Source organism: Uloborus diversus, unplaced genomic scaffold (genome assembly GCF_026930045.1).
Source record: "Uloborus diversus isolate 005 unplaced genomic scaffold, Udiv.v.3.1 scaffold_1128, whole genome shotgun sequence".
In the NCBI taxonomy this organism is placed as follows: Eukaryota; Metazoa; Arthropoda; class Arachnida; order Araneae; family Uloboridae; genus Uloborus; species Uloborus diversus.
The window spans coordinates 40,493-54,101 of NW_026557797.1; the positions used below are offsets into that span (position 1 = coordinate 40,493).

At 32.8% G+C, this 13,609-nt stretch overlaps 1 long non-coding RNA gene across 1 annotated transcript; it reads left to right on the top strand.

Moving 5' to 3' along the window:
• The first annotated feature begins 1,906 nt into the window (after positions 1-1,906).
• LOC129232259 (uncharacterized) lies at positions 1,907-4,580 on the top strand. The gene is made up of 3 exons (XR_008581332.1): positions 1,907-2,213; positions 4,184-4,295; positions 4,419-4,580. It is a non-coding gene; the product is annotated as an uncharacterized LOC129232259 (long non-coding RNA).
• The last annotated feature ends 9,029 nt before the right edge of the window (positions 4,581-13,609 follow it).

The following is a 13,609-nucleotide window of genomic DNA, read 5'->3' on the forward strand; positions in this document are numbered from 1 at the left end:
GGGTTTGAGCTCCATGTTCAAAAAAAAAAAAAAAAAGAAATATATTTATTCAAGTTAAATTTGTGTGTAATTAAGATTAAAAAATAAATTAAGTGTGCTTTTTATATTTCTGGCACCACCCTCAATGTTTATCTTCACTATATGATTACCAATTGGGCAGTGTATCCCTAGAAATGTATAAATATTTTTTAAGCTTACAAAATTTTATTTTTAATCTTATCTGTGAATGTAATGTAAATAAATGCAGTCCAACTCTCGATAACTCAAAATCCATTAAGGGACTGGCTAAAACCATCGAGTTATCGGATTTTCTTTTCCCAGGCTTAAGAATAATTTTTATTTTATTTCTCAGCATAATGCATAGTAAATCGACTATAACCGGGCTTGGATAAAATTAAGTGTTGGTACGTACTACATAAAAACTACCTCTACGGAGAATAAATTTTATTAAGATACTTCAAAAAAGGAAATTATTTTTGAATACTTAAATTTTTAAAAAAAAATCACATCATGAAACGTCATTTAGTTTGCTTTGTAAAAACAATTTTCGATTTTTCCAAATTTTCCAGGTACTGCAGTTAAATATTTGCTTAATTCCCGCCCCCTCCCCCACAGCCGCTCGAGGAGCTGGCGGTGCCCGGGGCTAATGCTTCCTGGCGCCCACCCACCCCCATTCACAAAGAATCAAATTAATTATAACATCAATGCATCGCATCATACTCGCAAACGCGTCATTCTTGCATTTTTTAAATATTAATGAACAAAATTTGTTATGAATTAACTGAAAAAAGAGTTACCAAATTTGTCGTTTTACTTCTACTTTTGAAGCTAAAAGTCGACAGTACCGCGAACCGTCGCAAACTGAATGATTTTTGTAATTGGCTCAATGTTGTTGGGTCTGTTTTGCAAATCAAAATGATCATCCTTGGTTTAAAAGCACGTAATTTGTGAAGAAAAAACATGTATATAAATGCGTTACAAGGCTCGTAATTTCAACGTAGAATGTACACTATATGACTAAAAGTATTGGGACACTTTTAAAAATTCACAATTTTAAGGATTTCTCAAGAATTAAAAGACCAATTGCTTTGTAACATAATTAGGTATGCTCCAGCTGTAAATTTCCAATAAAATCTATCACCCTTGAGTTTCGGTGGTCAGTAACAAATTGATGAAAACAAAAATGTTTTTTGGTCATCATTCATCGTAAATAGCTCAGAATAAGTTGTAAATTACAGAAATTGTTCCCTCTTACTATCTACAATCATTTTTCATACTTTTGAAAAGGTATCGCTGATATTAACGAAAATATAAGTATTTCATCCAAAACTACAAATATTATTTGAAAGATTTTAGCTCATAACACGCAAAGTTTTTCATCAAAGCTTACGAAACTTTCAGAAAACTTGACGACATACAAGAGAAACATAATACTAAAATTTGAAATAAAAATGTTGAAAATTTGATGAAATCTGGGTATTTAAAGCAATTAATTTATCACGGCCCGTTAAACGTGTTTAAACCAACGCTAGTGTAAACGCCCGTTTCGGCTCGCGGTTTAACTTTAACACCGTTTAAAAATAAACTAGTATATCTCGGCCAGTGTAAACGGGGTACAAGGGATCGTTCACAAATAAGCTGTTTTTATCATGAGTCACGCTGAACGATCGCAAGCAAATGTTATACAAACTTGCGAACGACCCCTCACGGTACGTCGCCCGGCCCTACCGAAGAGTTATTGAAATTCGGCTCATTAGATCGCCGATAACTTTCTGAATGGGATACTTTCACGTCGAGAAGAAGAACACCGCGGATACGGCTCCTTATGCAAAACAAACGCACATGGTAATGTTAAAGGTATTGGGAGCGTGGCGTTAGCTGTCGAAATTAGGTTTTTTCTTAAAGAAAAATGCTAACAAGCGGTTGTGCGTGTAGATGAACGAATAATGATGATAAAGAAGAATGCAAGGAGCAGGAAATATCCCTCAAAATCCTTCCACATTCAACTACAGAGCTAAAAAAATAAATCGGTTGTCAATGTCAAATCACGATATTCAAGGTTGTCACGACGGCCATGTATGACCACAAGGATTTTATCGGACTAAAAAAGAGTACTGAAAACTGATGCTGTGTCAACTTTTTCTTTCTTTTTGTGCAAGCCATCTTGTAAGAAGGAGGAATACAAATTTTATGCCTCGAGCTGCTGAAGCATAGTAAGTTATTTCGTCATTAATCTACACTTTATAGTCGTTATGTTTACATCAGTTTTGCCCATGTAAAGTTGAATGATATGTATAATACTTCTTGAATTTTCATTTATTCCCGTTAAAAAAAAATCAAATAATGGAATTTTTATAAACAAATCATTTTTTTTCAGTTATTTATTTTTTTTTAGCTTTGAGTATTAAAAAATGATGTTGTAAACTTGTCTCACTATTAGTACCAAAAAAAAAAAAAACTATACCACCAAGTGCAAAAAAACTATAAATTATTTTCTCTTGTTGAATACAAAGGTTTATTCTACTAGTCCTGCAATTACCTGAATTCATTCTTATTTCCTTCATCCCCGAACATTAGTTCTCAGGTTAAATAAATTTTCAACATTCATATACAGCTCATGCATTCCATTGATTCAGGTATATTAATTGTAAATTCATGTGATATTTGTCAAGTAATATAAATACTGTACAAAATTTTAATGATTAAAACTAGTCTTTGGAGCTGTGCCATATTTATATCTTTTAAATCTTAATAATTTCCTGCTGAAGAGATGAAGAACACTTATCATTCTATATTTATCATTGGATGATTAAACATATTTTCTATACTGTATACATAGTATGTGATTCGCCAAATCTCGCACCATAAATTGAATGCCAAGCAGTGCACCTTCAATGCAAAATTACTTTTCTGAGTACCTACAGGTCTGCTTTACTGTTATACTATGTTCGGTGTGAGGGCCCAACGAGAATACAAACATTTTTGACAAAGCTGTTGAAGTGAAATTAAGAAGTGCATTTCAAACCAATGTACAGTACAGTAGTCTCGTTAATCAAATTTAAAAATTTCTTTAAAAATCCTGTTTTTTCATAGATATAATTTTAAGTTATGAAAGTAAAAATATAACTCTGAGTGCAAGAAAGATTCCATTTATATTTTGATCTATTAATGAAGCATTTTCATGACCGTGCTTCAATGAAATGTCACTTGTGTTTGAAACAGAAGATAAGTAGACTAATTCTTTGTTAGGAAATACAGTCAACTCTCGATAACTCGAAGTCCCATGGGCTAAAACGTTCGAGTTGTTGGTACTTCGAGTTATGGGGAATTTTCACAACAGTCTCAAAAGTTTGGCATCTGATGAAAACTTCGAGATAAAGGAATATTCGAGTTATTGAGATTTGACTGTAATGTGGAAAATTATTCATATGTTTTTAAATGTCCTGTAAACAATTCTAATTTTTGTAACAAAACATAGTTTTTTTTTTCATCCCGATACAAAATTGTTATGCCTCTTTAAGGATCTCTTTCGCTTTTTATACGTAGTATCCTGATTTTTGATTCTCCAGCGTTACGAACGGGACATTTTTTCCAAAAATCGCTCATTTGTTGTTCATTAATATTCTTGCATTTTCAACAATTGCTTATTTGTGTTTTTTTTTTTTTTTTTTGAGCAATAACGATTGCTAATTGTTTTCATTTGACCGTCCTTGGCGTTGTGGTTCTTTTTTCAGCTTGGACCGGGAGCCTCTGCAGGCGCGGCTCCTCTGGTCCTAACCACTGTCCTCTAAAATCAGCTCGGCGGTGGTGTTCATGTCCTACTTACACACACGCTCATACACTCACACACGCTTTTACCCACATACGCACGCGCCTTTGTGCATACACACAGGTCTACGCACACACACAAGCCGATACATGCACGAACGCGCGCCTACATACACAAAACTATAAACACGTAACCTCCCAGGCCCAGGAGAAGGGGCAGGCTTGGAGGGACAGGAGCCGTTTCCAGAAGCAATAACTCCAATGAGTAGGGTCCTGTCGCAACTCATGATTGCGAAAAACATAATTTGGATTCAAAATTTCATAATTCAAATTAATTTTTCTTTTTTTTTTGTCAAATGTTGAATTTTGATAACTTTTCTACAATTTTATTCATTTCTTTTATTTAAAATATTAGGCAAAGGACAAAGTGTGCTAACTCAATGAAGGCTTGCATCCATGAATATTTTTGAGAACCAGTCAATTCAAGTAAATGTTTTTCTTTTGGACATTAAAGTATCACACTAGAGGTATTACTTTTAATATCTTTTCTGTTTATAAATGATTTTTTATTTTTCAAAGTAAATAAAATATTTGTGTAATGTCCTTACATAAAATTATTGATTTTCCAAACACAATTTTGTATTTTTTAGTTTCCTGCTGCATTTTCAGATGGATGAACATTTATAAATGGAGAAATGTTCCAATTCTTACACCTTCATTGGATACATACCTGGTATAAAATTTTCCCATTAGTTAGAACTATCTAACAACTCTTGTAAATGATTATTACACCATCAATTCTTAATGACATTTTAAAAATAATAGCAAATAGCTTTTCTTTTCTGTGATGGAAATATACCTCCTGGGGAACCCGCCTTGCTTCTGCAAAAAGGGGTAATGCGCTTATTGCATCATACCTCCAAAGTGGCATCCCCACTAGAGTGCTTTTGATCTTAGGTCATGTTCAGAAGCTGTTTTATGATGCTCCAGTCTGGATGCCACTTTAAGGTAGTGTGGAAATTGATGCAGAACTTTATCTTTCTTAAAAAACCTTTCATACTCAAACGAGAAGGATTTGCATGCAACCAGTGGCGTAGCTAGACCCGACTTTCGGGGGGGGTTACTTCTTATATATATATATATATATATATATATATATATATATATATATATATATATATAAGAAGTAACCCCCCCCCCGAATATATATATATATATATATATATATATATATATATATATATATATATAAAACATATATATACATATACACATATATATATATATATATATATATATATATGTATAATCGCTTGAAATTTTTTCCTTTTCTTCTTTTTTTTTTCTTTCTCTTCTCTCTTCTTTTTCTCTTTTTTTTTTGAGACTAACTTTTCGGGGGGGGTTTTGTCCCCAAAACCCCCCCCCTTAGCTACGCCCCTGCATGCAACATATATTTCTAGGTTATCACAGTTGAAGTGGCTAACATCCCATCAGATTCATTGGCGTAGCGAAAAATTTTGCACACAAGAAGGCTGATTTTCATAAAAACAATGGCTTTTTTTTTGAAAATAAAATTATTTTATTTGAATGTGTCATTGTTATTTTTTATACAAACTGTTGAACATTCAAAATTGGTTTTAAGACTAATGAGTAATATGTATTTTAAGCATCAAAAAGTTTTCCTCCCTAACAATAGGCAGTCTGATTACTAGTAAGTAGTGAATAGTATGGATAAGTCGGTAATTTTTATCAATTTATTATTAAAGAAGCAAAGTTTACCAGGATAAAGTAAAATAAAAAATTACAACACACACACAATAATCTATATATACTCAACAATGGCTTGATGTGTCCATATGGTAAAACTATACTTTGTATAATCCATGATTTGCTGTGTAGTGAGAGATTTCATACTTAGAACATGCCACTATGTTGTTCTCCATGGCGGGGTAAAATATTGAAAGTCCATATATACTTTTCAATAACTTACCGCCCTATAGCCAGGGTTAAGGCGGAAATACATGAAATACACTGCCAGCTCAGTCAATTCCAGCCGAGGACTGCAGTTTCGTGCTTATTAGCACTCATCAGCCCGGCATAGGAAGTGAGAGAGCTGGAGGTGGAAAACCTCTTAAGGAAGCCTAGAGTGCCAAACAAACTGGTAGCTAATGTAGAATCAGCATTGATGACCAGACGAGTGACCGAACCATTGCTTCGGTCACTTGTCTGCTAGCTAGTTTCACAGCTAGTGAAACAAAATGTAAACAATATTATACAGTGAATTTCCATATATCACATCTTTTTAAACTTTTGGTCAACTTATCAAAAAATTCACGTCTTACAACTGAAAACAATCAATATAAACTGATAAAATTCTCTATTAGAATCCTATAATATGCTATGAATCAAGTGAAAGCATTTAGTAGAGGAAAAAAAATCCTTAAATGGTATCTTGAGAAGTTTTTTCAAAGAAATGTCGGGTTCAAAGCTATGCGGAATATCACCGAAAGGCAAGGTTGTCAGATTTTGTCCACCCTGGGAAAAACCGCCCTATACACCTTTTTTCAGTACATTAAAATTTTCAAATCGAAAACGCTGAGCTTAATAATAATAAATAAATGTGTAATCTGTGTAAATGATGAATCTGTAACGTAGCAGTTAAATTTTCAATTAATGCAATTAAAAATTAAATCATGATACAAAAAATCATAAATTTTGGGTCCAGTATCAAAAGTTATAAAATGAATTAAAAAGTTGGTGTTGAGAAAGAAAATATTATAGTGTGGCTCTGATAAATGCAAGCTTGACCTTGATTACTTCTTTTTTTCGAACTTCAATTAAAAAGGGACGTGTAATTGCTGCACGGATTTGGGTTGGCATACTTTTGAGAAACTTCTACAAAAGCAACCCAACTCAATTTGGTGCCAATTACCCTTCCTTGATATCCCAAAAGAATATAAACATTATCAAGGTCAAGCTTAAACTTATCAGAGTCACAATATACATTGAAATGAAACCAGTACTTAGTATGACATTAATGTAAATTTAAAGTTAAGCTCTTTTGTTCCGGTTCAAATTTAATGCATTTTATATGTTTTCACTTTTGGTTCAATATCTGAAGTAAACTTAATGAATCATAACTTCTTGTGGTATCAGCCTAGGCTGTTTTAAAGTGAATATGGATTTAAATGGAAAAAATAAATTCATTAAATACAAACAAATATTTTTATTAAACAATACAATGATACAGACATGTACTATTTTTACATTTGATTGCCTTATGATTCATAAAAACTAATGTAATACTAGTTTTCAATAAACAGATTTCAATGAATGATATTTATTTTCCAATACTCATGCTATGAGAAAATAATCCTTTCTTTTTCTTGTAATAAGCAATAATATATGAGTTTTAAAATTAAGGTTGGTGGTATTATCAAAAGATTTAAGAAAAATATAAAAGCAACAAAATATAACACTGCAACATACAGAAAAATCTATCATGCAGTAGCCATTTCGGAAGGTTAAGTCATTATTGGATGGTGAAATTGTAGACTATAAGTAGGATTGCCAGAAGTCCTGGTTTGACCATGACAGTCTCGGTTTTCAAACAAAATCTCGGTGTCCTGGCTGGTTTACTTCACATAGCGGAAAAAGATAAATTTGATTACAGATGACCGAAAAAGTCCAAAAACTCATTTCTGTACCTCAGAGCCAGACTGACACGAGTCTATAAATTGCGATTTTCTGCATTGTATGTATAATCCTAGTCCATATTGAGTCATGCAAACGTTAAAAAAAAAAAAAGAAAAAAAATCAACTGTAATTATTTATCTGTGTTAAAAGAGCGCACCCTTTGAATGATCCAGACAAATGTTCCTTTTTTTTCCTATAAAGTAGCGATTGTGGACATAAGTTAGTCTTGCTCTGAGGTAAAGTTGACCTGTAAAATTAATATTGGATTAGCTTGTGAGGAATTTTTACAGCGAGATTAAAAACAAAAAAGACTTTCTAAAACAGTCCTGGCCAATGCAAAGAATGCGTAAATATCGTTCAAATTTTTATTTCTCATTCAAAGCTTTCCTTCCTACTAAAGTAACTTAAAAATATTAACGTGTAGGAAATAAAATATTTAAATGTATCTGATTGCATCATGTATTATTTATTACCCCTGATTTATCATTAAAATTAGTAACCATTTATTCATGGCATTGAGCACGGGGTGCCCACAGAGCGGGATTGTGGCGCAAATTGCGCTATCAAAATTTTTGGAGGGGATTTTTTAATTTTTCTATTGAAATTTATTTATTGATTTATTTTTGATTCAAGTTATTTATTTTATTTTATTTTATTCTGCTTATATTTCATTTCATTTATTTATTTAGTTTGTATGTGTGTTTTCATTGGCATGTCACAGAACGTTTCTAATAAAATAATGATGATAATAATGATTAAAAATCAATAAATAAACAAATAAATAAAAATGTTAATTTATTTTTTTAACATATTTTTAAAAAATAAAACATAAAAAAGAGAGCTAGAAAATAAAAAAGGGGGGAAAGAGGGTTGAGAAAATTTGGGGGGGGGGGGGGGGGTAATGTGACCAGATTTTTCAAGCTAAATATCAGGACACATGACGGGGGGGGGGGGGTTGAGTAGCTTTTTTTCCCCACAGACTTAATATTTTACGTAACAGAAAAATGCCAAGAAATAACTCAAATGTACCAATAAAGAACTCAAGTTGAAAATAATTTAATACTATTGATGTAAAGAATATTGCATCACACACCAAATTTATTAATCAAAATTATTATTTTCATTTGTACTTGCAGCGTATTAAACATTAAAGAATAACATTTTACATGGCGTTCTTACGTTTACTGACAGCAAAAAATCGAAAAAGCGTTTAAAAAATCTAGATTGTATGTTATATTTCTTGTGTGACAGAATTTAAACAAAAAAAAGCAGGACTTTTTCGACAAAGCGAGACACTTTGGCGGGACATTCCTGCTAAGACAAAAAGCAGGACGTCTGGTCACATTGGGGGGAGGGGGGGGGGGATTTGCGCCATTGAATTTGATGGGGATGGGCACCCCTGGCATTGAGAATGAACCACCCTCTAAAACTCTAAAAAAAAAACAGGGGTGGGCAATGTCATTCTATTTAATTTCTGTTCACACGCACACACATCAGAGGATTGTTCATTCAACTCGTTCATTTGAACTACTTCGTACATTTGAAAAAATTAATCAAATTTAAAATGATCTCTGCACAACATCCTCACTTTGAAAGGTTTCATTAGATCAGTAATATTCTTAAAGAAAAAATAACTAAAATTATTTTAAAGTAATAAAAAATGCCTATGAAAAATTGATCAAAAATTTTTATTCAGGTTTAGATGTATAAAGCAATTATAGTTTTTTTTTTTTTTGTAAGTCATTTCTCAGTTGCCGAAACGAAAAAGTAACAACAAATGTATTGGTAGCTCAGCTGGAGTACCGAAGAACTTAATTTTAAAAAAAGGTACTCACCTAAATATTAGAGAATTTCAAAATTATTCCACAGTACCGATGAGAACAGAAGAAAAAAAGACAACACTTTTTTAAATGGGGGACTAATTAGACAATCTTTATTAAAAATCCCTGGATATTGAATGTAAAATAAGCGACTTCAAAATCGCTAAGCAAGTTAAAAATAAATTAAAATCAATATAGAATGTAGCTGATAGGAATGTTATAGAAGATAAAATGATCACCAGAAAAGTGATAAAAATTATTTTTAGAAATAACTTTGGTGACAGAAAGCGTGAGAAGGATTTTAGCAGGTGCTTGGGACAAGAAGTGGAATGTCCAAACATTTTGCTAGTAGTCCAAACCAGTTACACAAAACATTGCTTAATGTAAATTTAACTACATTGGAAAATAGAAAATTAACTGCAATGGTTAAAGAAAAATGATGAATAACGCAGAAAGTAAAAAGGTTCGAAAAGAAGATATTGTACTGCATTGAGAAAAAGGAAATTTGAAATTGATTGCCCATTAAAAAATTGAAGATGAAAGTATTTTTTTAAAAATGCGATTTTATCACAAGTGCATGAATAAAATTTTCCAAATGCTCACCGTTCAAAGGAATGGTTGTTCATTTTTTAGTTAACGAACGGATCTTTCATTTAAAGGATTCATTCTTTTTGACTCGTTTGTTCATGAACGACAAAGCCCTACCCTTTTGATTACTTGCTACGCTGAAGGGGGGGGGGGGGGGGAGTTTTTCTATGTTCCGTTTGAACAGTACAAAAATCTGGCTCGCCTAAACATAAGCCACATTAAATTCAAGAAAACTGAGGGTTCTCGCAACAGATTGAAAATTGCTTAGCAAAAAACAGTCTGCGGAATAATGATAATGATCTGTTATCATCATTCACTGCAGTTTGAATTTTTCGACTGTCAAGAAATCAAGTCCTTGCATCATTGGCGTAGCCAGAAAAAAATTGAAAGGGATGTCGCTGCATTTCAGAGGGGAAAGGGTGAAGTTTGTTTCAGTTGTTTTGTATGGTCATAAAAGAAACATTTCTGCTTTTCCGAGGGATGGATAATCACCAAATGTCACTGTAATGTTACTGCCTAATGTCATTCATTACACTCCAGTTACAGAACAGAAAAATTGGTTGACTTTGAAAGACAAAACCAGCAGAGAAAAATAGGCAACTTGTTTATTAGTTGTCCATTTCATCATAAAATCAAAATTCTGACTCTTTAATGCTTAGAATATCGTCAATAAAAAAGACACTGTACATAGAGTAAATAAGAAAACTCATGCACTATTTACTTCTATATATCGATCTAGAACTCTAAAAAAAACTGTATTGGTTAGGAACAAAAAATCAACTATTTATTTTTGATCACCTGCAGTTCTTTCTTATTTTATAAGGATTTTTGCTTAGTTAAACACTTAATATCATTTCATGATTCTTCTGTAATGTATTAAAAAATAAATAAAATACGGTGCAAAATCTCGGGAAAAATAACTTTTCATTATTTCCGTTCGTAGTTCACTTACATGCTGGTTCAAAACAAACTTTTCTTTACAAACTTCCAAGCCTTTCATTGGTTTTGCAAATCATATTCATTTCGTATGCATCGAAAAAATTTTGCTGAAGTTTTCAGAATGATCATGTATTTCTATTGTTCTAAAATCTTTCAAATATTACGGCGAGACTAATAAAATGCTAGTTTTACCCAATTTTTCACTGGTGATGACAAGTAGCTGAAGCTGGGTGGTCAGCAATGGCTTCCAAAACAAAGCAGCAAAAGCTGCATAGATCACGTGTCCTATGCTAAAGTCACGTGTCTTATGCAAAACAAACCTGCTGTGACGTCACGTGAAAGTATCCCATTGATATTGAACTAGGATTTTTTTTATGAGTTGAAGAAGTTAGTTGGGTTTTAGATTATGAAAGTTTTAAATTGCTATCTTTCGCGGCAGTGAAATATTAATTACTTTAAATGTCCATATTTTATCAAATTTTCAACATTTATTTCATATTTTAGTATTATACTTCTTTTGTATGCTGTCAAGTTTTCTGAAAGTTTTGTAAGCTTTGATGAAAAACTTTGCGTTTTATTAGATAAAAACCTTCAAATAAAGTTTGTAATTTTGGAAGAAGTGCTTATATTTTCTTGAATATCAGTGATACCTTCTCAAAAGTATGAAAAATGATTGTACATAGTAAGGTCAACAGTTTCTGAAATTTACAGCTCATTCTGAGCAATTTACGATGAATGACGACCAAAAAACATTTTTGTTTTCCTCAATTTGTTACTGACCCCCGAAACGCAAGGGTGGTATAATTTTTATTGGAAATTGATAGCTGGAGCATACCTGTTATGTGACAAAAGTTACAAAGCAATTGGTCTTTTATTTCTTGAGAAATGCTTAAAATTGTGAATTGTTGAAGGTGTCCCAATACTTTTGGTCATATAGTGTATATTTTATGTATTTAAGGTTTTTATTCTAAAAAAAGATTAAAATAGTAGCGACTGAATTATACTGAAAATAATAATTCGGTGTCAGCTTATTGAAATCACGAAATGAAAAGATTGAGCACTGGAAACTTGGGCCCAATATGCTCGACGCCCAATCTTCCGAGACCGTTGAAATCACTAGGGGTGAACTGAAAGTATTTTCTTCTTGACGTCATGGGTCAGCTTAAACGCATTTCCTGTCTTGTACCCAAACATGACCCCCACCCCCTTACCTGCAAACACACGAGGGACTCAATATTCCAAGAAATTTGGTGGGATACAAAGAAGTGCTTTCTGTATTATTCTTAACAGGTATATTCTCAGAATTCATATTTGCTTCAATGATACAAAAGAGGCGAATACAGTAGACCCTCGTTTTACGCGGATTTATTTTACGCAGTTTAAGATTCGACACCTCTATTTTATTCTACGTGGATGAGTTTCGGTTTTACGCGGATGCGGCAATGCAAACAGATAAAATTTTCCCGTCCTTCAAAATCCAAACTCCTAAAGATTGCAGATTACGCGTAATCAACTGCATTTTAGCGTGCTAATAATCGAACTTAGGCCACTGGAGACTTTTATGCGATTGGTTCCAGAGCTCTTTCCAGAAGTAAAGTTATAAAACTCACGCAGTCAGAACTCACTGGAAGAAGAGCTTTTAGGATTGACAAAGGAGGCCAAATCCAACGAGGATACCGACGTCGGTGACGCATAACCAAAAACGTTCACATTGAAAATTTTGAGCCATTCCTAGACAATAGAAATGATCTTTCTGATTTGTTAGTGAAGGAAGAATCTATCATGGAAATAGCGCAAGTGACCATGGATGCGTTAATGCTCTGCAAAGAATTACAGAGAAAGATTCTTAATGACTGCCAAAGACTATCATAACCAACTCCTCTTTATAAACAGAACACGAAATTAATTTATGTTTTCTTTATACATGTTGTGCATAAATGTCGATATAAGTACACAGTAAACTTATTATATTATTATTATCTACAGAACCAAATCTCTATTTTAATATTAGTATTAGGTCTCAATTTACGCGGTTTCGATTTTCTGCATTTCTGTGGAACGTAACCCCGGCGTAAAACGAGGGTAACCTGGCGAATAATATTTTCGTGCATTGCGAAAAAATAGCAAATCATTGCAACGATTCTCTATTTTGGGTGTCTATGATAGGTGTATCGTGATACACTCGCAGCGCCCCTTCATTATGTGGTGCCGGGGCGATTGCTTCGCTCGCCCGGGACGGTCCTGATCCCCCCTCTCTCAGAAAAATATTTCAAAATGATACCATTCGTCAGCTTCGTAATCTTTTTTTTTTTTTTTTTATGAAACCATGGCTCTAAAAACAGTTTCTGTCGTCAAAGCACGATTATTTGAGTCATCCACAAAATAAAGGCTACTGTTTTTAATATCTGACAAAATTTTAAATCTTCCAAAAATTAGCCGGATTTTTTTTTTTTTTTTTTTTTTTTTTTTTTTTTTTTTTGTTTTAGGTCATCACTCAATCAAGGCAAAAAGAAAGCGGATTTAAGTGAATAAATTATTTTGCAGCACAATGTGCATTAAGGAGCACCATTGTGAATAAGCGCCCACCTTGACTCCCAAAGGGCGCAGAAAAATAGAAGCTGAAGGTGCAAAAAAAAAAAAAATGCATCCAGATGTGCAAAAAAATAAGTAAATAAATAAATAAAGTTAAATTTAAAAAAAACCCCGAAAGTGCCAAAAAAAAAAAAAAAACGACTGTACAAAGGCGCATAAGTTTGAAAGCAGGAAAAAAAAATAGGTGCACACGTTCGAGGACGCAA